Raw genomic sequence first — 27,447 nt, 5'->3', positions numbered from 1 at the left:
CTTTAACTCTTTCAACTCAGCAGGTGCCATCCTCTAAGGAGTGATGGAAATTGGTTCCACACCAGGCATAATCTTAATGTCAAATTGCACCTCTCTCTCCGGAGGCAATCCCAGTAATTTTTCTAAAAAGACATTCGGAAAATCATATACAGTAGGAATATCCCTTAATTCTGGGCTTTCCTCCTTGGGTGTCTATCACATGGGCCAAATATACTTCACACTCCTTGTTAATCATCTTTCTAGCAAGTGCAGCTGAAATGATGTTGGATGGTAGTAATTGCCTCTCCTTATGTATTACTACATTTGCGTACTCAGGAAGACCAAAAGTAACTATTTTAGCCTACAGTCGATCACGGCATGATGCTTGGCTGACAAATCCATGCCCAAGATGATATCATAATCTCGGAAGGGCATCTCAATAAGGTCAGATAGAAAAGTATTTCTTTGGATCATCAAAGGACAATCCTTATACAACCCATTTACCCTGACCTCCTGACCTAATGGACTAGTCACTAGTACATCAAAGTCCATTTCCAAGTAGGGAATAGTAGCAGAATAAGCAATGCTAGCACTAACATATGAGTGTCTGGAGCCAGGATCAAACAACACATAAACAACTTGTTCAAAGATGGAGAAAGTACCAACCATAACATCTGATGTCTCAGTCTCATCCCTTTGGTGCATGGTGTACACCCTGGCTGGTGCACCACTTTGTTCTGGCTGGCTCACTGCGCCCTAGCTTCCAGAAGTACTGCCTCTACCCCTGCCCCAACCTTTACTAACTGTCAGTTGTCCTCTGGAAGTAGAACTTTGAATAGATCCCTCAGTGATGGTAGGTAGCCCAGATCTGCGGCACTAGTGCAATCCCTAACAAAATGCTTGTCACACCTTATCCCTGGTAAGGCATGACATTTTCCCGTAGCATACCTAATGAATTACCGAACTCCACCTACCGATAACCCATTAGTTATGCTACAAAGGATTTTAAAACAAATCATAGCTTTTTATCTTATCAATTCTTTTGCGAAAAACTGCATGAGAATAGTTAAAATTCTATGTAAACATTCATTGGAAATAATGATAGACTAAATATTGCAAAAGTTACATTTTCATAAGTCTCAAAGTAAAATATAAAATAGTTACAAACTCAAAATGTGATAGCAATTGCAATGCTTTTAAATATAAACTGCTTAATGTTCGTACATCCATACATATAGGTACAAAATACATCAAAAGAAAATTACAGGGGTATACCTACGATATATACCCACAATCAATACCAAAATGCTGCTTCCAAGTTTCTCACTCAGTAGCCTTCTCCTTTTCCTCACCTGCGACAGCATAAAGAAGCTATCGCTGAGTATATCACTCAGTGGTGCATAACTAATAACTTTAAAACTCAAGGTAAAACGCAATTTATCAAAGCATAATAAATCACATTTTTCTTAAGCATGAAAACTTCACAATAGTTCTAAGTCCATAAGAGCCATTTATTGGAATAACATTTCAAAAGAGAAATCACACTTCATAAATCACAATTCACAAAGCATTAGTATTGCCAACATCAACACACAGTTCAAGCCATGACACAAAATTTCACGATCAGTGCCGTGTTGTACACCATGATAAAACAATCTCAACCTCGCCAACCGTTATTAATGAAGGAAGGGCTAGCTAGCTAATGAGTACTCATGTAGTCTTACCCCACTAACCATTATTAATGGGAGACATAATCAATATCAATTATCAACCCCAAGTAGCCGTTACTACTGGGGAGTTCTGAAAGGGACTGTCATGCTAATTGTGGTTTCAAAACAGTTTCCAAAAATTTTTCACTCAACAATCACATTTATAAACTAATAAACACATTTAAATTCATCATAATATCCAAATAAAGGTGGCAACACCCAAATTTCTCAAATGCAAGAGAAAAACTATATTTCAGTCAAAGTAAACTTATTCAAAGTAAACTTGTTCAAAGCAAACTCATTCAAATAAACACATTCCAAACAATTTACAAGTTTAAAAATGAAGAAAAGGTTAGTTGTGCACAAACCTTCAATGCTCTCCTTTCTCTTTACTCACTATTCTTTGACCGTCCCAACCTCTTTCTCTACTGGAAATACACAAATAGAATGTCTCTATATGCATCTCAATAGCTGCTAAGAACTCATTACATGAATGTCTAATGCATCCCAAATTAGCTTTGTAAATTTTAGAGAGTTTTGGTTTTGGACAGCTTGGTGCCCCAATTTTTGAACCCAATTTTTACCTAGTTTCGATCATAATTTGATGAGGTATTCTTCATGAAAATTGTTCATCTGGGTCTTAACTTTATTTTCCTTTTTAAATAGCCTAATTCGGAGCTATGTAGCTCAAGTTATGACCAAAACACAATTATTGTTTACGTTATTATTCACCCTGCAGTTTCAGTTCTGGCAGATTTAACGATCCAACTTCACTCAGCAATTTGATAAAGTTAAGTCCATAATTTGGTCATTGTTCTTCATACAAAATGTTCTTCTATGTCTTAGGTTTCCATTGGTTCAAGAATTGCCTAAATTGAAGTTTTCTAGAGAGAGTTATGGCCATGCAAGGTTTACTGTTCATATGGTCAATCTGCAAATTTCTAGATTTTTCTGCAGATTTGGTGATTCAAATTTGCTTAGCAATTTGATTGGGTTAAGTCCATAATTTGGCTTTAAGTTCTTCATAAGAAATGTTCTACTATGTTTTAAGTTTCATCGGTTTAAGAATCACCTAAATCGTATTTTTTTAGAGAGAGTTATGGCTATGCAAAGTTTACTGTTCATGTGCCTAATTCTGCAGGTTCCAGAATTTTGTCTCCAAGTTCAAGCCAAGTTTTAGGCAATTTTTAGGTAGTTTCTGAGTTAGGTCTCTTCATGAAAATTCTAGCTCTATGTCTTAAGTTTCATTTCCAATTGGTTTCACACCAATTGGAGTTATGTAGCTCAATTTATGGGCTGTCAAACACACTGAACTCAGTGTGCAAATTCTGCCCTAGGTTCAAATTTTCATTTCTTCAATTATTCCCACTAACCAACCTCGATTCACAATTAATTCACCTAAAATGACTATAATTTAGCATTGACACATCAATGGCACTTCCTAGCACAAACCCCACAATTTTCAAATACCAAAGTTTGTAATTTTCCTTAATCTACCATTTCATTACTTCCATTCATCAACCCAATGTCAATTCAAACTAAATAAACCTCAAATGATCATAATTTAACACTACACACACCAATTTCACTCTCTAGCACCCAAGCTCCAATTTTCCCATGAATTCTAATCTCCCATAATTAAATTTATACACATTTCATGCAATTTCTTTGCCCCAATCATGTATACTACTTCAACTAAGCTTAATCTCATCATCAATTTCATTTAAAGACATCAAACCCTAACTTTTTTCCAATTTGGTCAAAACCCTAGTTTACATTCCATACATGTTTTCTTTCATTTTCTTATGAAATTTCATCATAATCTAACTTAATTTAAGGTTTGTATATGTAACACCCCTCACCCGACTACAGTGTAGCCGAGCAAGGCATGCTACACGGCGTGCCGGAGCACCTGATCTTATCTGATTTCATTACAGTTCTTAATTTACTTGTTCAAAAACTTTATTTAAGGTTTAGGCTATTTTTAGTTTTATCAAAATCTAACTAATTTGGAAATTTCAAAAATTTTAACGATAATCCGGCAACGTGCCGACTGTAATTTGGACTAACAGTTCTTCTGAACTTGCCAAAAACAATTTCAATATATACTCAATTTCTCAAACTTAATAGTCTCAAAAATTTTCAAACATAATGTATCTCAATACAGTGTCCAGATTTCTCAGATATCTCATCAGATTTTCAACATCTCAATATTCACAAGTACAATCTCATTATAACTCAAATTCAATTCACATATTAAAATACTTACTTTGAGTAGCTTCCATAATTCATAGGTTAATTACATGAGTTTATTTTGTACAAGATATACAAATAATTTACAATGTGCTAGGAATGAACAATATACATAACATGTATAAATGAGCCCTATCTACATGCATTGTTGAGGAGGTGACAATCTTGAACTCTTCTGACACTTCTGCAGATCTGAACTCCAAAAATCTCGGTTGGATACCACTGGTTTTACCTTTTCTGCATGCGAGGAAGCAATTCCATCGCGCTAAGCATTTCTGCTTAGTGGTGTAATAGTATAACAAGAAATAATATATACAAATAAAGAAAGAAATAAATCATAATTCAGATACTCGAGAATCAATTTAATTTGGTATGGTAATTCTAGTATCAACGATCTTATATACTAGTTTGTTCCTCTTTGGAAGTGCTTAGTTTATACTTTTCAGTAATACTGCCCAGTATACAAATTATTCTAACTGTATTATATTTTCAAGTCTCTACTGTTCTGCAATTTATATTTTTGTTATGTTTCTTTTGCTAATCTCTTTTACTCATTTATTCAATACTTAATTTAATTGTACTAAAATTTCATTATACTTAACTTAACTTAGCTTCCTGAATTGAATAATGTTTTAAATGACTGCCCATATAGCCTATACACTGACCAGACTGGATAAACGGATATACTAGCACTGGGTACCTAGTACCTCGGGCCGTCACACCATCGGTCACAAAGTATCTCCCGGTGTGCAAATAGTGTGGCTAAAAAGTCATATAATCAATCAGGCATTAAGCCGAGTATAATAACACAAACTGTATAGCCATAGGCTATTAAAATCATAGTATGGCATAAAAAGCCATAAAACACAGTATGACATAAAGTCATTTACAGAACAGCTGTCAGAATCCTATTGGCATGCCAACCTATCCAAACTAGTCAACTAGGCAAACTAGGGCATATTACAAGACTAAATATTTATTCCTTTATTTTCAGGGTTTACTGGTCATTACACAATTCACTGGTCAATGAAAATATTGACCTTTTTATACATCATGGATAAGTTGATTCTAGTATCAACATATCACAATTTGCATTTCAATATGCTACCAATATAGTGCAATTTACCATTTTTACAAGTTGGCATTCATTGCCAAATTGCTTCAAGCATCATTGTATGTAAATGTCAAATTCTCAATTTTTGTGTGCTAGATTGGTCTAGCTTAAAGTCCTATTTCTCTTGGTTTTTAGCTTCTGGTCAAAGAAGCAAAATTGTAGCTCTATGTCTCATTGCACGCGGGGCAAAATTTCAAGTCATTCCAAGTTGTATAGACCAAGTTATGGTCAATTTACTAAAACTGGACAGATTGCACCTTTGGTGCAAAATTTGGTCAATTTCTCAATTTTTGTGTGCTAGATTTGTCTAGCTTAAAGTCCTATTTCTCTTGATACTATTCCCTTCAATTCATTTCATTAGTCAACCTATAATGTTGTCCCTTGATGTACTCTACGTGAGTCAATTCTAATGTTACCAATATGTCACATTTTATAGCCCTTTAGTGTTGGTATATGTTACCAATTTCATTTCTAAGTGTATTGCATTTTATTGCAATTTACCGGATTTCAGTGTACTATTTTGACCTAGCCGGACGACCTAGTTCCCTCGGTTTTTGGGTTTCGGTCCAAACTACAAACTTGTAGGTCTATGTCTTATGGAACGCGGGGCAAAATTTCAGGTCATTCTGAGTTATGTAGACCAAGTTATGGTCATTTTACTATTGCTGGTCAAAATGTATCAAAATTGGTCACTTTAGGTCATTTTAGGTCATTTTAGGTTCGGCTAGTTTTTGGACCCGAACTTGTGCAAGCTTTTTGACTTGCTTATGGTCATTTCTGGGCTTGGGTGTCTTCATAAGACTTGTAGATATAGGTCTTAACTATTCATGGTCAAAATTTCAGGTCAATTGGACCTGTTTTGAGTGAGTTATGGCCTAAACACTAACTGCTGCCCAAATGGTCAGTTTTCAGGCCTTAAATGCACTAATCCGGATTTGGTCACTTTTTAAGGTCAGTTTCTAGGCAGAATTTTGGCAACATTTCTACATGAAAGTTGGCCTATTTGGTGTCTAGTTTCACCCCATATTGGCCTCATACCAATTGGGTTCATAGTTTGGCACTTATGGCCTCATTTAGGTGCTGCTTTCAATACACAACCTGCACAAAGCTCATACACTCCCAATTTAATGTTCCTTCTCCTCCTCATTACTACAATATTCAATCAACAACACTTCCATACATCTATTGTACACAATTCCAGCAACAATTCTGGGCAGAATGTTCAAGTGCTCAATGCACACAATTCATCATTAAGTTCAACATTCACTTCCACCAAAATTTAACATACTTCAATGTCAATATTACACATACACTTCAACATATTCATACTTCAATGTCACTTACACTTGCTGCCCAAAATTTAACATTAGCATATACCATTAATAATCACATGTTCACACACAAATTCATGCTATTAGGGGCTGCCAAACATGGCAGTTTGCTCAAGGCATCAAGGTTCCATTTCACACCCTTAATTTAAACACTACATGCACATACTTAAATACAAACTTACTACAACTTTCATTTGAATTAATCAACCTTCATTTTCATTCATTAGAAGTAAAAATAACTCAAGCTCAATGAGGGTTCATGGCTGCCCAAAATGAAGCAACAACACAAATCTCCAATAATTGTTTCAAACCATAATTTAAATTTCTCAATTTCAATCAATTCAAGTCCTATCACTTCCCATACATATACCCATATCAAACATCATCTTTAAACTCATCTACATCATTTAAACACATCAAAATCCCATGAATGTCTTGGCTGCCGAAATGAAGGGCTCACCAAATATACATTAATTTACTCAATTTCTTCACAAATCAACTCACCCAAAGCTCAAAACAAGATCTAATGAAAGAAAATGGGGAGATTAAGCACTAAACTCAACTTGGGCTTGATTAAACTTCACCAAAACTCCTCTTTCTTGCTTCCTACATGCTGCCCATGATGTGTAGACCAAGTTTAATGAAGATACTTTCATGGAATCATGGCTTGATCAATGGTGCACGAAGGCTTGTATATGGGGCGGCCATGGACGAAGCTTGGAGAAATTTCAATTCGGCAAAGAAGAATAATGAGGAAGAAGATGAATAGTGGAAAAATCTGTCCTAGTGGTCCTTATATACTCCACTAATGCCCCACTAATCACAATTAAAAATTACATTAATTCATGATTTCCTTTAATTGCAATTATGCCCTCCAATTCCCTTAAATTACATGTTATCTTGAATTTCATTTTTCATGGGATTTTTAAAATATAATACCACTTATTTTTCATGGACATTTAAGTCAAAAGTCAACTCCAGGTGTCAATTGACCAAAATGCCCCTCTTCGGGTTAAGTTCGGACTTTTTCGGTAACATCGATTTACTCCTTGTACCGCCGATTTCTTTAATTTTTATTTTTCATTTATACTAACTTTCTAATTTTTATTAGACATTTTCAATGTCAATTACACCTTAGTAAACCTTTAATTATGTCCTGAAAATATTTCTCGGGGTTCCCCGCATCCAGGGTTAGTCAAAGATCCTCGCCGTAACTTCCCGGTGCGATCACCCATCGCTACGGGTTTGGCTCGTTTAACTTAGTCACATTTTCTCTCTTTCATTTTTCTTTTATTTTTTTTGTATTTTATTATTATTTATTTCATCATTATATGTCTGTTCACTATAACCGAAGTGTAGTTCCAGACATCCTAACTTGCCTGGATTGTTATTTGGCCACTGGAGCAATAGAATGTACAGAATATGTACAGTGGGGATGTTATAGTATAACTAAATGAGCATTAAAGAACTTAACTCTTGATGACTTCCTTCTAACTCTCCAAATCTTCAATTTTCTTCTAATCTTTTATTTCCCCTTGCTTTTAATCTCTAAATCAAAGATTAATTTGATGTTCTCTACCAATTAGATGGAAAACCCATGGAGGACAAGTGGGGAGATCATGGGTTGAGAGAGATTGTAAGTGGAAGAGTGAAGAAAAAAGAAATAAAAGAGAGGGAGAGGGAGAGAATATGGGGTGGCAATTCTATGGGAGAAAGAAAAGAAGAAGACTTCCTTTTATACTTATTCATTTCCTTTAATTAAATACTTAAATTTAATTGTCAAAAGCCCATAAGTCATAAATTTTAATTTTGTCATAATGAAAATTAAATTTTAAGTTTTTATTTCTTAAATTTTTCTTCAAATTTACCCCATAATTCAATTCATTAATTTCATTTAATTTAATTAACATTTTGGTCAAAAGTTAACTCTTGAGGTGAATTGACCAAAATGCCCCTCATCGGGTCATAATCCTCCTATTTAATAATACCCAATGAGTTCTTAAATTTTTGGGTCATTTAAATTTTTATTGTGTCTATCTAAATTAATTTCCCCTTTATTTTTGGTCCTCAAGGTTTTCTTTGAATAGTACTAGTCATAGACCAAAAATGGTACTATTCATAACTCGGAGGTTCAGGGTGTCACAATTCTCCCCTCCTTATAAATAAAATTTCGTCCTCGAAATTTACCTGGTCTCATTCTCTGAATAGTTGTGGGTGTTACCTTCTCATGTCGTCCTCACGCTCCCATCTAGCCTCCTAGCCTGAATGATGGTTCCACAGCACTGACTAGAGGTATCTATTTGTTCCTCAGCTGTTTTACCTCATATGCCAAGATCTTTATGGGCTCTTTATCATATGTTAGGTCTAGATTCACTTCAATCTCCTCTACTAGCAAAATGTGAGAGGGGTCTGATCTGTACCTCCTCAACATGGAGATATGGAAGATATTGTGAATCTTTTCCAACTCCAAAGGCAATGCAAGTCTATATGCCAATGGACCCACTCTTTCCAGAATCTCATACGGCCCAATGAAGCGAGGACTTAGTTTCTCCTTCCTACCAAACCTCATAATCCTCTTCCATGGGGAAACTTTCAGGAACACCTTGTCACCCACACTATACCGAATATCTCTTTTCTTTAGGTCAATGTAGAACTTTTGTCTATCCGTTGTAACTTTGAGTCTGTCTATAATGAGTTTAACCTTTTCTTCCGTCTGCTGCACTAATTCTGGGCCAATCAACTTCCTCTCACCCACTTCATCCTCACACAAGGGAGTTCTACACTTTCTGCCATAAAGTGCTTTGTATGGAGGCATCCCGATGCTTGACTGATAACTGTTGTTGTAGGCAAATTCAATTAAAGGCAAGTGTGTGTCCTAACTCCCTTTAAACTCAATCACACAAGCCCGAAGTGTAACATCCTCATTTTTGTAGTCCGTACGTTCTGCTGTTCCGACAACTAATGTCTGCCTCGGAAAGTCAGAATGTCTGGAACTATACTGTAATGACAGTGAGGAAGTATAAAATAATGAAATATGTGATAAGAAAAATTAAGAAAAAAATTAAGAGATAAAATGTGACTAAGTTAAATGAGCCGAACTCGTACCGATGGGTGACTACACCGGGAAGTTACGGTGAGGACCGTTGACTAGCCCTAGACCACAGGGAACTCAGGGAAATATTTTTAGGACATAATTAAAGGTCTACTGAAGTGTAATTGACATTGGAAATGTCATATAAAAATTAATAAGTTAGTATAAACGAAAAACGAAAATTAAAGAAATCGGCGGTACAAGGACTAAATCGGTGTTACCGAAAAAGTTTGAATTTGACCCGAAGAGGGGCATTTTGGTCAATTGACACCTGGAGTTGACTTTTGACCTAAATTTCTATTAAAAATAAGTGGTATTACACTTTGAAAATTTCATGAAAAATAAAAATGAGGTACATTATATAAATAGTAGAAGAAATGAGGCAAATGTGCAAATTATGAAACTTTAAGTAATTAAATCATTAATTTATGGTTAGTGCTCCACTAACTCAGATTTTGGAACACAAATATAAGCCAATTTGGGACAAAAACCATCATCTTCAACCTTGAAAGAAAATTAGCTGAAGTGAACTTCCATGAAAGAACTCCATGGCCAAACCTCACTCCACCACCATGCACTCATGATTCAAGCCTCCTTTCCACTTGGTTTCTTCATTAAAGCTTGCACACACATCATGGGCAGCATGTAGGAAGCAAAAAGAAGAAGTTTTGGTGAGGTTTAGCAAGCTCCAAATAAAGGTTAGTGCTTAATCTTTCCAATTTCCTTCATTAATCCTTGTGTTGAGCTTTGGGTAAGTTGAATTGCTAAGAAAAATTGAGGAAATAATTGAGTATTGGTGAACCTTAGTTTTGACAGCCATGAAAATGCATGGTTAGTGAATTATTCTTATATATAATGGATGGAAATTAAGGTTGATTAACTCAAATGGAAGTTGTAGTAGGTTAATGTTCAAGTATGTGCATGTTAGTGCTTGAATTAAGGGTTTGAAATGAGACCTTGATGCTTTGGCAAACTACCATGTTTGGCAGCCTATAATATCATAAATTTGTGTGTGTGAATATGAAGTTTATTAATGAAATATGATAGTGTTAAATTATAGGCAGCATGTGTAGTTGATATTGAGGTATGAGTATATGGAAGTGTATGTGTAATATTGATATTGAGGTATGTTGAATTTTGGTGGAAGTGAATGTTGAACTTGAATGGTGTGTTGTGTGCATTGAGCACTTGAGTGTTCTACCCAAAATGCTTACTGGAATTGTGTACAATATATATAGAAGTGCCATGATTAAATGTTGAAGTATTGGGAGGAGGAGGATTGTCAAAATTGGAAGTGTAATGTTCAAATGCAGATTGTGTATGTTGGCAGCACCTAAATTAGGTCATAAGTGCAAAACTGTGAACCCAATTGGTATAAGGCCAATAGGGGGGGGGGGGTGAAACTAGACACCAAATAGGCCAACTTTCATGTAGAAATGTTGCCAAAATTCTGCCTAGAAACTGACCTTAAAAATGACCAAATTCGAAATGGCAACCTTGTAACCCAGATTTTTAACCATATGAACAGTAGTCATTAGGATGACCATAACTCACTCAAAACAGGTCCAATTGACTGAAATTTTTACCATAGATAGCTTAGACATAGAGCTACAATTCTTATGAAAACACTAAAGCCTAGAAATGGCCAGAACCAAGTCAAATAGCTTGCACAAGTTTGGGTACCAAAACTACCAGAACTAAAAGTGACCTAAAATTGACCAAATTTTGCACTATAGGTGCAATCTGTCCATCTTTAGTAAATTGACCATATCTTGGTCTATACAACTCAGAATGACCTGAAATTTTGCTCAGAGTGCAATAAGACATAGAACTACAATTCTTATGGAGACACCAAAGCCCAGAAATGACCAGAACCAAGTCAAATAGCTTGCACAAGTTCGGGTACTAAAATTGCCAGAACTAAAAGTGACCTAAAATTGACCATATTTTGCACTAAAGGTGCAATCTGTCCAACTTTAGTAAATTGACCATACCTTGGTCTATACAACTCAGAATGACCTAAAATTTTTCCCAGAGTGCAATAAGACATAGAGCTACAATTTTTCTTCTTTAACCAGAAGCTAAAAACCAAGAGAAGTAGGACTTTAAGCTAGACCAATCTAGCACACAAAAATTGAGAATTTGACATTTACATACAATGATGCTTGAAGCAATTTGGCAATGAATGCCAACTTGTAAAAATGGTAAATTGCACTATATTGGCAGCATATTGAAATATGAATTATGACATGTTGATCAATAAGACATAAAGCTACAATTCTTATGAAGACACCAAAGCATAAGTTTGTATACCAAAATTGCCAGAACTAAATGTGATCTAAAATTGACCAAATTTTGCACTAAAGGTGCAATCTGTCTAGCTTTAGTAAATTGACCATATCTTGGTCTATACAACTCTGAATAACCTGAAATTTTGTCCAGAGTGCAATAAGACATAGAGCTACAATTTTGCTTCTTTGACCAGAATCTAAAAACCAAGAGAAATAGGACTTTAAGCTAGACCAATCTAGCACACAAAAATTGAGAATTTGACATTTACATATAATGATGCTTAAAGCAATTTGGCAATGAATGCTAACTTATAAAAATGGTAAATTGCACTATATTGGCAGCATATTGAATTAAGAATTGTGACATGTTGATACTAGAATCAACTTATGCATGATGTATGAAAATGTCAACATTTTCATTGACCAGTGAATAGTATAATGACCAGTAAACCCTAAAAATAAATATTTAATCTTGTACTATGCCCTAATTTACCTAGTTAACTAGTTTGGATAGGTTAGCATGCCAATAGGATTCTGATAGCTACTCTGTAAATGACTTTACGTCATATTGTGTTTTATGGCTTATTATGCCATACTATGATTTTAATAGCCTATGGCTATACAGATTATGTTATTATACTCGGCTTAATGCCTGATTGATTATATGGCTTTTTAGCCACACTATTTGCACACCAGAAGATACTTTGTGACCGATGGTGTGACAGCCTGAGGTACTAGGTATCCAGTGCTAGTATATCCATTTATCCAGTCTGGTCAGTGTATAGGCTACATGGGCAGTCAATTAAAATATTATTCAATTCAGGCAGCTAAGTTAAGTTAAGTATAATAAAATTTCAGTACAATTAAATTAAGTATTGAATGAATGAGTAAACGAGATTAGCAAAAGAAACATAACAAAAATATAAATTGCAGAACCGTAGAGACTTGACATACAATACAGTTAGAATAATTTGTATACTGAGTAGTATTACTGAAAAGTTATAAACTAAGCACTTCTAAAGAGGAACAAACTAGTATATAAGATCGTTGATACTAGAAATACCATACCAAGTTAGAATAATTAATTCCTGAGTATCCAAATTATGATTTATTTCTTTCTTTATTTGTATATATTATTTCTTGTTATACTATTGCACCACTAAGCAGAAATGCTTAGCGCGATGGAATTACTTCCGTGCGCAGGTACTGAAGGTAAAACCAGTAGACTATTGACTGAGATTTTTGGAGTTCAGATCTGCAGAAGTGTCAGAAGAGTTCAAGATTGTCACCTCCTCAGCAATGCATGTAGATAGGGCTCATTTTAAGCATGTTTTATAATCTGTATATTATAATTACTGCTATTATTGCAATGTGAATTAGTAATTGTAATTTCATTTGTCTATCCTATACTTGATAAATTTATGTACTTAATTGGCAAATTTGTATAAGTTAATGAAATATAAGAATTTTGATATTTAAATTGATTATCTAATCATAATGATTTTGAATGAGATTGAGTTTGAGAAATTTTGAGACTAAATCTAAGTTTGAGAAACTGATGAGAATGCTTTGAGATAATCTGAGTTATGAATTTGAGCTTATGTTGAAATTGTTTTTGGCAGGTTCAAAAGAACTGTTAGTCCAAATTACAGCCGGCACTCTACCGGATTATCATTAAAATTTTTGAAATTTCCAAATTAATTAAATTTTGATAAAGGTAAAAATAGCTTAAACCTTAAATAAAGTTTTTGAATAAATAAATCCAAAACTGTAATGAAATCAAATAAGATCAGGTGCTTCGGCACTCCATGTGACACGCCTTGCTCGGCTAGACTGTAGACGGGTGAGGGGTGTTACACGAAGCATATCCTCCAAAATTTGAATGATCCTTTTAGATTGGCTGTCTGTCTGTGGATGGAATGCTGCACTGAAGTTCAATCTAGTTCCTAGGGCTTTTTGGAGACTTCCCTAGAATCTAGAAGTGAACCTTGGGTCTCTGTCTGACACATTAGACACTGGAACTCCATGTAACCTCACCACATCATCAATGTACAGTTTGGCCAATCTTTCCAGGATGTAATCCATCCTCACTAGCAAAAAGTGTGCAAACTTGGTCAATCTATCAACAATAACCCAAACTGCATCATGATTATTTTGTGTACGTGGAAGTCCTGTCACGAAATCCATAGTGATTCTTTCCCATTTCCCAATGGCTGTAGCAAACCTGCAGGCACTTGGTGTTTTGCCTTTACTTGCTGACAAGTTAGGCATTTGACAACATATTCTATAATGTCTTTCTTCATTCCTCTCCACCAATAGTGCTCTTTCACACTTTTGTACATTTTGGTTCCACCAAGGTGCATTGCAAAAGGTGAATCATGTGCTTCCTTTAAAATGGTCTGCCTCAGTTTAACATTCTCAGGAATGCACATTCTGCCCTTATATAACAACAAGCCCTCATCATTTACTGATAATTCTTATTTTTTGCCATCCCGAGCCTCTTCCATTAACTTCACATACTTATCATCCTTCTGTGCAACTGCTTTAATTTGTTCTGCCAGCATTGGCTTCACTTGCCAAGTAGCTACCATCTGCCCATCTTCATTAATCTCCAAATTAGCATGCAATGCCCTTAACTTATGCACCATGGACAATGGAGAAACCCTTAAACCAGCTGTAGTCTTGCGACATAAAGCATCAGCTACAATATTACCTTTTCTAAGCTGATAGTCTATCAAATAATCATAATCTTTTATCAGCTCTAACCATCTCCTTTGTTTCAAATTTAACTCCTTTTATGTGCCCAAGTACTTCAAACTTTTATGATCTGTGTATATATAACATCTCTCCACATATAAGTAATGTTTCCAGATCTTCAAGACAAAAACAATGGCGGCCAGCTCCAAGTCATGCATGGGATAATTCCTCTCATGTGGTTTAAGCTGGCGTAAAACATAGGCAATGATATTCCTATCTTGCATCAACACACAGCCCAATCCGTTATGAGAAGCATCACTATATATGGTATACTCCTTACCCAAAGTGGGTAAGGTTAAGACTGGAGCTTCAGTTAAACGCCTCTTTAACTCATCAAAACTTTCCTGGCATCGATCAGTCCACTAAAATTTTACATCCTTCCTAAGTAGCTTGGTCAGTGGAGATGCTTGGAGAATCCCTTCACAAACCTTTGGTAATACCTGGCTAAACCAAGGAAACTCTGAACTTCCATGACATTTCTAGGTGGCTTCCAATTAAGAATGGCTTTTACTTTGCTAGGATCCACCTGGATACCCTTTGCAGATACAATATGCCCCAAAAATATAATCTCCTTTAGCCAAAACTCATATTTCGACAGTTTGGCATACAACTGCTTCTCCCTCAAAGTCTGCAATACTATCCTTAAGTGCTTGTCATGTTCCTCTGTATTCTTTGAGTACACCAAAATATCATCAATGAACACCACAACAAACTGGTCCAAATATGGCCTGAAGATAGTGTTCATCAAGCCCATAAAAGCAGCTGGAGCATTAGTTAACCCGAATGGCATTACTAAGAACTCATAGTGGCCATACCAAGTCCTAAAGGCAGTTTTAGGAATACTTTGCTCTTGCACCCTCAATTGGTAATAGCCCGATCTCAAGTCAATTTTGGAGAATACAGTTGCATCCTTCAACTGATCAAACAAATCATCGATCCATGGCAGAGGATATCTATTCTTTATGGTCACCTTATTCAACTGTCTGTAGTCTATGCATAGGCGAAGAGTACCATCCTTCTTCTTCACAAATAATACTGGTGCTCCCCAAGGTGACACGCTAGGGAGGATGAAACCCTTATCTAACAATTCCTACAATTGCACCTTCAACTCTTTCAACTCAGCAGGTGCCATCCTATAAGGAGTGATGGAGATTGGCTCCACACCAGGCATAGCCTCAATTTCAAATTGCACCTCTCTTTCCGGAGGCAATCCGGATAATTCTTCTGGAAAGACATTCGAAAAATCTCATACTGTAGGAATATCTTTAAGATCTGGATTCCCCACCTGGGTGTCTATCACATGAGCTAGATAAGCTTCACATCCCTTTCTAATCATTTTTCTAGCAAGTGCAACTGAAATGATGTTGGATGGCAATAACTGCCTCTCCTCATCTATCACTAAGTCTGCATACTCAGGAAGACCAAAAGTGACTATCTTCAGTCTACAGTCGATCATGGCGTGATGCCTGGCTAACCAATCCATGCCCAAGATGATATCATAATCTCAGAAGTACATTTCAATTAAATCTGATAGGAATGTATGTCCTTGGATCACCAAAGGATAATCTTCATACAATTTGTTCACCCTAACCTCTTATCCTAAAGGACTAGTCACTAGCAAATCATAATCCAATTTCACATAAGGAATAGCAATAGAGCATGCAATACTGGCACTAGCATAAGAATGTGTAGAACCAGGGTCAAACAGCACATTTACATCTCTATCAAAGATGGAGAAAGTACCAGCCACAACATTTGATGTCTCAGCTTCCTCCCTCTGGCGCATGGTGTACACCCTGGCTGATGTACCACTCTACTCTAGTTGGCTTGCTGTGCCCTGGCTGCAAGAAGTGTTACCTCTACCCCTGCCTTGGCCTCTACTAGCTATCTATTATCCTTTTGAAGCATAACTTTTAACAGATCCTTCAGTGGTGGTAGGTGGCCTAGACCTGCGAACACTAGTGCAATCTCTAGCAAAATGCCCACTTCCACCACAGTTGTAACAGGCTCCTATGGCCTTATAACATACTCCTCCATGATTCCTGCCACAGGTTTCACAGGTACGAGTAGGAAAGGAACCCCTAGATGTCTGTTGTCCGGATCTAGGTGGTCTCTGCCCTGAGAATCTTTCCCTACTAGATCCTCTGTCACTTGGCCCCCCAAAGCTCTTTCTCTTACCTGGATTGCTACTTGAACTCTGACCTGAAGTCTTCCCACTTTTCTCTTTTTCTTCTATTCCCTTTTTAACAGCCCTTTCTAACTCAATCCTCTTTAATTCCAAGGCTTAGGATATCAATTCTGAGAAGTTCTCATGTAAGATAGGCCTTAATCCGGCTCCAAAGCGCTTGCATCTGTCACTGCTAGTGGTAAGTAAACTCCCAGCATAGTGACTCAGGTGAGAGAACTCCCTCTCATACTCTGCTATAGTCCTATCACCCTGCTTCAGACTCAGGAACTCTTGTAGCTTTATATCCACATATGTGTCTGGAACATACTTCTGTCTAAACTCCCTCAGAAAATCTTCCCAAGTTAGAACTGGAGGCTCTACCAGGCTGTGGGGAATGGTCTTCCACCATTCATAAGCATCCCCTTGCAATAAAGAAATGGAGTATTCAAACTTCAGATCATCTGTGCAGTGTAATTTCTTGAATACTCTCTCCATTCTCTCAAGCCATTGTTCTGCTTCTAATGGGTCCACTGTACCCTTGAACTCCATCACCCAATACTTCATTAACTTTTCATATTGTCTAGCTGGAGGTGGTGGTTGCACTGGAGGTGCTTGCACTGGAGCAAGGACTGGAATATTGCCAGCCATTTACTGAAATAGTGCAACCATCTGCTGAGCGAACTGAGCAGGAATCTGCATAGGTGAGATGGGTGCAGCTGACCCACTAGTATTCTGAGGAGCTGGGGCATCCCCTTGTACCTCAGCTGCTACTGATTGCTCTACTGTGTGATCCCCCTCTTCCATACTGAATCACAAAGAATTCTACTCCCTGGACAACCAGCAGAAAGAGATTTCCCTTCATTAGTCCATATTTATGATGTAATGCACTATATGTATCAATTAATGACAGTTGAGCAGTTATGCTTATCAAAATTTTTCAAACATGCAATTTCAAAACTTGTATAAAAACTAAAGCTCTGATACCATTAAAACATGTCACACCTTATCCCTGGTAGGGTATGACATGTTCCCGTAGCATACCTAATGAATTACCGAACTCCACCTACCGATAACCCATTAGTTATGCTACAAAGGATTTTAAAACAAATCATAACTTTTTATCTTATCAATTCTTTTACGAAAAACTGCATGAGAATGGTTAAAATTCCATGTAAACATTCACTGGAAATAATAATAGACTAAATATTACAAAAGTTACATTTTCATAAGTCTCAAAGTAAAATACAAAATAGTTACAAACTCAAAATGTGATAGCAATTGCAATGCTTTTAAATACAAACTGCTCAATGTCCGTACATCCATACATATATGTACAAAATACATCAAAAGGAAATTACAGGGGTATACCTATGATATATACCCACAATCAATACCAAAATGTTGCTTCCAAGTCTCTCACTCGGCAGCCTTCTCCTTTCCCTTACCTACGACAGCATAAAGAAGCTATCGCTGAGTATATCACTCAGTGGTGCACAACTAATAACTTTAAAACTCAAGGTAAAAAATTGTTTGTCAAAGCATAATAAATCACATTTTTCTTAAGCATGAAAACTTCACAATAGTTCTAAGTCCATAAGAGCCATTTATTGGAATAACATTTCAAAAGAGAAATCACACTTCATAAATCACAATTCATAAAGCATTAGTGTTGCCAACATCAACACATAGTTCAGGCCATGACAAAAAATTTCATGATCAGCGCTGTGTTGTACACCACGATAAAGCAATCTCAACCTCACTAACTGTTATTAATGAGGGAAGGGCTAGCTAGCTAATGAGTAATCATGTAGTCTTATCCCACTAACCATTATTAATGGAAGACATAATCAATATCAATTATCAACCCCAAGTAGCCGTTACTACTGGGGAGTTTCGAAAGGGACTGTCATGCTAACTGTGATTTCAAAACAGTTTCCAAAAATTTCCCACTCAACAATCACATTTATAAACTAATAAACACATTTAAATTCATTATAACATCCAAATAAAGGTGGCAACACCCAAATTTCTCAAATGCAAGAGAAAAACTATAATTCAGTCAAGTAAACTTGTTCAAAGCAAACTCATTCAAATAAACACATTCCAAACAATTTACAAGTTTAAAAACGAAGAAAAGGTTAGTTGTGCACAAACCTTCAATGCTCTTCTTTCTCTTTACTCACTATTCCTTGTCCGTCCCAACCTCTTTCTCTATTGAAAATACACAAATAGAATGTCTCAATATGCATCTCAATTGCTGCCAAGAACTCATTACATGAATGTCTAATGCATCCTAAATTAGCTTTGCAAATTTTAGAGAGTTTTGGTTTTGGACAGCTTGGTTCCCCAATTTTTGAACCCAATTTTTACCTAGTTTCAATCATAATTTGGTGAGGTGTTCTTCATGAAAATTGTTCATCTGGGTCTTAACTTCATGTTCCTTTGAATCGGCTAATTTGGAGCTGTTTAGCTCAAGTTATGACCAAAACACGATTACTGTTTATGTTACTATTCACCCTGCAGTTTCAGTTCTGGCAAATTTAACGATCCAACTTCACTCAGCAATTTGATCAAGTTAAGTCCATAATTTGTCTAATGTTCATCATACGAAATGTTTTGCTATGTATTAGGTTTCTATCGGTTTAAGAATCGCCTAAATTGAAGTTTTCTAGAGAGAGTTATGGCCATGCAAGTTTTACTGTTCATATGGTCAATCTGCAGATTTCTAGATTTTCTGTAGATTTGGTAATTCAAATTTGCTTAGCAATTTGATTGGGTTAAGTCCATAATTTGGCCTTAAGTTCTTCATATGAAATATTTTACTATGTTTTAAGTTTCTATCAGTTTAAGAATCACCTAAATCGGAGTTTTCTAAAGAGAGTTATGGCCACGCAAATTTTACTATTCACGTGCCTAATTTTACAGGTTCCAGAATTTTGTCTCCAAGTTCAAGCCAAGTTTTAGGCAATTTCTGGGCAGTTTCTAGGTTGGGTCCCTTCATGAAAATTCTAGCCCTATGTCTTAAGTTTCATTTCCAATTGGTTTCACACCAATTAGAGTTGTGTAGCTCAATTTATGGGCTGTCAAACACACTGAACTCAGTGTGCAAATTCTACCATAGGTTCAAATTTTCATTTCTTCAATTATTTCCACTAACCAACCTCAATTCACATTCAATTCACTCAAAATGACTATAATTTGGCATGACACATCAATGGCACTTCCTAGCACAAACCCCACAATTTTCAAACACCAAAGTTTGTAATTTTCCCTAATCCTACCATTTCATTACTTCCATTCATCAACCCAATGTCAATTCAAACTAAATAAACCTTAAATGATCATAATTTAACACTACACACATCAATTTCACTCTCTAGCACTCAAGCTCCAATTTTCCCATGAACCCTAATCTCCCATAATTAAATTTATGCACATTTCATGCAATTTCTTTGCCCCAATCATGTATACTACTTCAACTAAGCTTAATCTTATCATTAATTTCATTCAAAGACATCAAACCCTAACTTTTCTCTAATTTGGTCAAAACCCTAGTTTAGATTCCATACATGTTTTCTTTCATTTTCTTATGAAATTTCATCATAATCTAACTTAATTTAAGGTTTGTATAACTAAATGAGCATTAAAGAACTTACCTCTTGATGACTTCCTTCCAACTTCTCAAATCTTCAATTTTCTTCTAATCTCTTGTTTCCCCTTGCTTTTAATCTCTAAATCAAAGATTAATTTGATGTTCTCTACCAATTAGATTGAAAACCCATGGAGGATAAGCGGGGAGATAATGGGTTGAGAGAGATTATAAGTGGAAGAGTGAAGAAAGAAGAAATAAAAGAGAGGGAGAGGGAGAGAATATGGGGCGACAATTCTATGGGGGAGAGAAAGGAAGAAGACTTCCTTTTATACTTATTCATTTTCTTTAATTAAATACTTAAATTTAATTGTCAAAAGTCCATAAGTCATAAATTTTAATTTTGTCGTAATGGAAATGAAATTTTATGTTTTTATTTTTTAAATTTTTCTTCAAATTTACCCCATAATTCAATTCATTAATTTCATTTAATTTAATTAACATTTTGGTCAAAAGTCAACTCTTGAGGTGAATTGACCAAAATGCCCCTTATCGGGTCATAATTCTCCTATTTAATAATACCTGATGAGTCCTTAAATTTTTGGGTCATTTAAATTTTTATTGTGTCTATCTCAATTAATTTTCCCTTTATTTTTAGTCCTCAAGGTGTTCTTTGAATAGTATTAGTCATAGACTAAAAATGATACTATTTATAACTCGGAGGTTCTGGGTGTCACAATGCCCACTCCCACCACAGTTGTAGCAGGCTCCTGTGGCTTTATAACATACTCCTCCATGTGTCTTGCCACAGGTTTTACAGTTACGAATAGGAAAGGTACCCCCAGATGTCTGCTAATCAGATCTAGGTGGTCTCTGCTCTGAGAATCTTCCTCTATTAGATTTTCTGTTTCTTGGTCCCCTAAAACTCTTTCTCTTACTCGAACTATTGCCAGAAGCTTGACCAGCATTCTTCTCACTCTTATCTTTTTCTTCAGTTCCCTTTTTAACGGCCCCTTCTAACTCAATTCTTTCTAATTTCAGAGCTTGAGATATCAGTTCTGAGAAGTTTTCATGTCGGAACCCAACCACTTACAGTCTCAGACTCGGTCTCAACTCAACCTCAAACCGTTTGCATCTATCCCTGCTGGTAGTGAGTAGACTCCTAGCATAGTGACTCAGGCGAGAGAACTCCCTCTCATACTCTACCACAGTCCTGTCCCCTTGTTTTAAACTCAAAAACTCCTGAAACTTCATATCCACATATGTATCCAGAACGTACTTCTGTCAAAATTCCCTAAGAAAGTCTTCCCATGTCAAGACTGGAGGCTATATTAAACTGTGAGAAATGGTCTTCCAACATTCATAAGTATCCCCATGCAGCAGAGAGACTAAATTTTTGAACTTCAAATCATCGGTGCAGTGCAGTTTCTTGAATACCCTCTCTATTCTCTCAAGCCATTACTCTGCTTCTAATGGGTCTACTATACCCTTAAACTCTATTGCTCCATACTTCATTAACTTTTCATACTATCTGGCTGGGGGTGGTGGTTGCACTGGAGGTGCTTGTACTGGAGCTTGGACTGGTATATTACTAGCCATTTATTGAAATAGTACAGCCATCTGTTGAGCGAACTAAGCATAAAACTACATGGGCGGGATGGGTGCAGCTAACCCACTGGCATTTTGAGGAGCTGGGGCCTCCCCCTGTACCTCAGCTGCTACAGATTGCTCTACTATGTGATCCCCCTCTTCCATGATGAATCACAAAGAATTTTACTCCCTGAACAACCAACACATGAGGTTTCCCTCCATTAGTCCATATTCATGATGTAATGCACTATATGTATCAATTAATGACAATTGAGCAGTTGTACTTATCAAATTATTTCAAATATGAAATTCAAAACTTGTATGAAAACTAATGCTCTGATACCACTAAAACATGTCATACCTTATCCCTTATAAAGCAGGACATGTTCCAGTAGTATACCTAATGAATCACTAAACTACACCTACCAATAACCCATTAAATATACTATAAGGGATTTTAACCAAAACATAACATTTTCTTTTACTTTTATATTGCAAAAAACTGCATTAAAGCGAATGAAACTTTAGCAAACCTAAAATTTTTAACCTATAGAAATCATGGTATAAGTCAAGTAAAAGATTTTCTTTAATCCATTTCATAAGCATAATAAAAACTCATTTACATTTCAAGCAAACATTCATTGGAAATAATAATAAACTAAATATTATAAAAGTTACATTTCCATAAGTCTCAAAATAAAATTTCAAATATTTACAATCCCAAAATGCTTTAACAATGTAATGCTTTTTAATACAAACTGCTCAATGTCCGTACATTCATACATATAGCTATAAAATACATCAAAAGGAAATTGCAGGGATATACCTACTATATATACCCACAGTCAATACAAAATGCCGCTTCCAAGTCTCTCACTGGCAGCCTTCTCCTTTCCCTTACCTGGGACAACATAAATAAGCTATCGCTAAGTATATCACTCAGTGGTACACAACTAATAACTTTAAAACTTAAAATAAAGCATAACTTGTCAAAACATAATAAATCACATTTTCCATAAGCATGAAAATATCACACAAAAGTTCTAAGTCCATAAGAATCATTTATGGAAATCACCTTTCAATGAAGAGGTCATAATTCACAATCACAAATCAAAAATTATAAGTGTTGCCAACATTAACACACAGTTTAGACCATGACGCAAAATTTCACGATCAATGCCGTGTTGTACACCACGACAAAGCAATCTCAACCTCACTAGCCATTATTAATGAGGGAAGGGCTAGCTAGCCAATGAGTACTCATATAGTCTCACCCTACTAACTGTTATTAATGGAAGACATAATCATAATCAAATATCAAACCCTTAAGTAGCCGTTATTACTGGAGAATTTCGAAAAGGGATTGTCATGCTAACTGTGGTTTTAAAACAAATTTCAAAAGTTTCTCAATCAACAATCACATTTACAAAATAATAAACACATTCAAATTTTCATAAAACCCATAAAGGGGTTGACAACACACAAATGTCCCAAATGCAAGGGAAAACCATATGTCATTCAAATAAAGCTCGTTCAAAATAGATTTCAAATTAAAAACAGAAAGGGAAGTTAGTTGTGCACAAACCTTCAATTATCTCTTTTCTCCTCACTTACTTCTCTTTGTCTGTCCCAACTTCTTTTTCTATTGAAAACACATAAGTAGAATATCTCAATATTCATTTTAACTATTGCCAAAAACTCATTTCATAAATATCTAATGCCTCCCTAAGTTAGATTGGCAAATTTCAAAGAGTTTGGAACTTTAGATAGCTTGGTGTCTAAATCTTTGAACCCAATTTTTACCTAGTTTCAATCATAATTTGATGAAGTGTTCTTCATGAAAATTGTTCCTCTAGTTCTTAAATTTATTTTCCTTTTTGAATCACCTAATTTAGAGTTGTGTAGCTCAAGTTATGACTAAAAGAGTAGTTACTATTCACATAGGCAAATTCTGGCAGTTTTGGAAACTTAACTTTGCCTAGCAATTTGATTGAGTTAAGTCCATAATTTGGCCTTAAGTTCTTCATATGCTGGACTCAGGTTCAAAATTTTCTACCTTAAGGTTCAATTGTCATCTCCCTAATTACTTCCACTAATCAATATCAACTCACATTTAATTCACCCCAAATGACCATAATTAAACATTAATACATCCATAACACTTCATAGCACAAAAACCCCCAAATTTTCCTCAAAGCCCCAAATTCCAACTTCACAATTCACGCAATTCCATAACATTTATTTTACCAATCATGTACCCTTCATCAATTCAACATAAATTCTCAACTAAAATATGTCAAATGACCATAATTAGGTCTTATAATCCTCAGTTGTTTAATATACTATAAAAGCCCTAATTCTACATAAACCCTAGTTTGCAATTTTTCCAATTTATGCAATTCCCATGTAATTATACTACCCTAAACATATATACCACTTCAATCAAACTTGAATTCATCATCAATTTAACTAAAACACATCAAACCCTAAGTTTTCCCCAAATTGGCCAAAATCACACCTCTTCATTACATGATTCTCAAGCTTTCTCATGTAATTTTTATCAAAATCTAACTTGATTCAAAGTTTGTATAACTAATTGAGCAAGAAAAGAAACTTACCTCAAGTGTCTAACTTATAATCTTCTATTTCCCTTCCAAATTCCTTATTCTTCTTGCTTCAATCCCTCAATCAAGGGTCACTTTGGTGTTTTCTACTAGTTTAATGGAGAACCCATGGATGAAAAAGTGGGGAAATCAAATATGGGGAAGGAGTATTAATGGAGGAAGTGAAGAAAAAGAGAGAGAGAGAGAGTAGGGAGGGGTGGTGGCACAATGGGGAGAGAGAGAGACAAATGTCTTTTTGATATTTAGTGTAATTATCTCCTTTATATATTTATCCCAAAATTTAAATTATTTTAATTATAAATTTTAATTTGTGTCATAAATGTAATTAAACTTAAGTTTTTATTTCTTTTCTTTTCTTTTTACATTTACACTTAATTTTCCTTAAAATTTCTCTATAATTCAATATTTTATTTTCATTTAATTTAATTGACATTTTGGTAAAAAATCAACTCTTGAAGTGAATTGACCAAAATGCCTCTCATCGTGTCATAATCCTTCTTTTTCATAATACCCAATGAATACTTAGATCTTTGGTTCACTTGAATTTTTATTATGTCTATCTCAATTAATTTTCTTTTTATTTTTTATCCTTAAGGTGTCTTTGAATAGTACTAGTCATAGACCAAAAATGGTACTATTCAGAGCGTGAAGGTTCGAGGTGTTGCAGTAAGCTCTATGCCTTCAATTAGAGCCTTCATATGGTTCCCCATAAATAGGAAGTCATAGTTGGGTTTTCCGTTTGGACCATAAGAAATCCTTTCATCACATTAGAGACATAAATAGTAGCACCAAAATCAAGCCACCAAGTTTTATTAGGAACTTAAAATAAGTTTGATTTGAAACATACATAAGCATAAATATTACCTTTCTTTTCAAATCAAGCTTTATTTTTCAGACAATCTTTCTGATAGTATTCTACTATTATACAAAAATGAGACTTATCTACCATTTTTTTATTTTACTCAGCATGAGTAACATTTGAAGATCCTTTCTTTTTCTTCTTAAACTTGTAGGCTTTAACTTTAAGTATTTTATTAACTTCTTGACCCATAATGTTGATAGAATAAGTCCCTTGATTTTTCAGTCTTATTTCCTCTTAAACTAGCTTACTGGCTAATTCATTACCATTCCACTAATCCTCAATAGTGTTATAGTTAATTTGAAATGGCCCATATTCAATAAGTAATGAGTTCATAATGAACTACACTAAGAAGGAATCATCAACCGTCATCCTTAAAGTTTCTAGTTTTGCTATAATATCACTTGTTTTAATAATGTGCTCTTGCATACTCTTTGATCCATCATACTTCATGGTTATGAGTTATGGCATTACAATACTAGTGAGTGACTTAGCTTCAAAATAGAACATATCTTTCATAAGTTTAAGGTATTCTTTTACATTTTCAATTTGTGAAATTGTAGTCTTAATATTATTGGCAATAGTCATACGCAAAAACATAAGGCTCAATTTGTTTACCGATTCCTATTGCTTATGGTATAACTTCTCTTCCTCACTGCTTGTATCCACAATAGTAGTGAGTAAGCCTTCCAATAATGCGAAGTCAAGGTCGAAGACACCTAAATGGAACTTGACTTGCTCACACAATTCAAAGAAGTTCAACCCATTAAAACAATAATAGAATAAGCTTGCGAATGAAGAGAAAAAACTGCAATATTATATTTTATATGCTCAAAATAGATTCAGATAAATTTAACAATTAGAGTATACTATAGTTATCCTTTTGGGAAGATACTATAATATGCTATATTAAATTAAATTCGTTTAAACTTGATTGGATAATAATTAACTTATATCAAATATACATGTTGTCTTTGAACATCCAATATATATTTGATAAAATATTATTATTCTCAAAATTCTCATTATTCTCATTATCATAGAATAATTAATTTACCTTTGGGTAAAATTCTTAAGTTCTGATGACTAATGGGTATCAATTAATCCATTTTTCATCATAGGCATCTGTTAATATGGATAATTGATAATTTTTATATGCATGTAAATATCATTTATAGTTCGGCCACTTTGGTAACTAAAAAACTATTAATTTTATTTTATTTTAGTTTGGCCACTTTAGCGACTAACAAACTAAAACAAATATCATAAAGCATGCATATAAATTATGTATCTTAATAAACCTAATATTTATTCATTCATTAGGTTTAATTACAAATCTTAATTAGATTGGGTAGAAAACATAATTTTTTTTTTCTGCTTTTCTTGCTTTCGGGAGAACATGTTCCTCAAAGAATTATTCTTTCCAACACGTTTTCTTCATCATGTTGAACTTCCATGGCCTAATTAAATTTGGGCCAAAACTTTAATTTAGTAATTAATTAATTAATTTTTAGCATCTTCCATCATAAACATGTTTTCACGTAATTTGAAATTCATAGCTGAAACAATTATGCCACTTTGATATATAATTTTTTTTTTGTTCTTTTAATTTTTTTTTTGGTCTTTTAATTTCTTTCTTTTGAGCAAACATGATCTCAAACTTAAATCTCTTTATAACACGATTTTTCATCGTGTTAATAATCCTCATGCCCAAAACTTAATTGACTCAAATTTTAATAATAATATTATTATAATTATTTTAAGCATAAAACTTTAATAATCTACTCTTTAATTCTACCAATATCTAATAACAAGTAAGAACTTAAACATTACGTTCATCATCATAAATTTAATAAAGAAATTTAATTATTCAAAACCTAGGGCTCTGATACCACATGTAATGAAGAAAATTATAAGCTGGAATGGCATGAAGAAAATTATAAAGGATTAAATTTGGTGAAAATTAAGCTTAGAAGTGACCAGGTGTCATATGGAGCATTAGGTTACATGGAATAACCTGTGAACATGCATGCACCAGATCCAACCCATGTACATGCATCTGCTGGCACCTTTTTCAAGGAATATTTCTTGCT

The sequence above is a fragment of the Hevea brasiliensis genome, chromosome 9, assembly GCF_030052815.1.
Source record: "Hevea brasiliensis isolate MT/VB/25A 57/8 chromosome 9, ASM3005281v1, whole genome shotgun sequence".
Taxonomy (NCBI): Eukaryota; Viridiplantae; Streptophyta; class Magnoliopsida; order Malpighiales; family Euphorbiaceae; genus Hevea; species Hevea brasiliensis.
Note: the sequence above shows the minus strand (reverse complement) of the source record.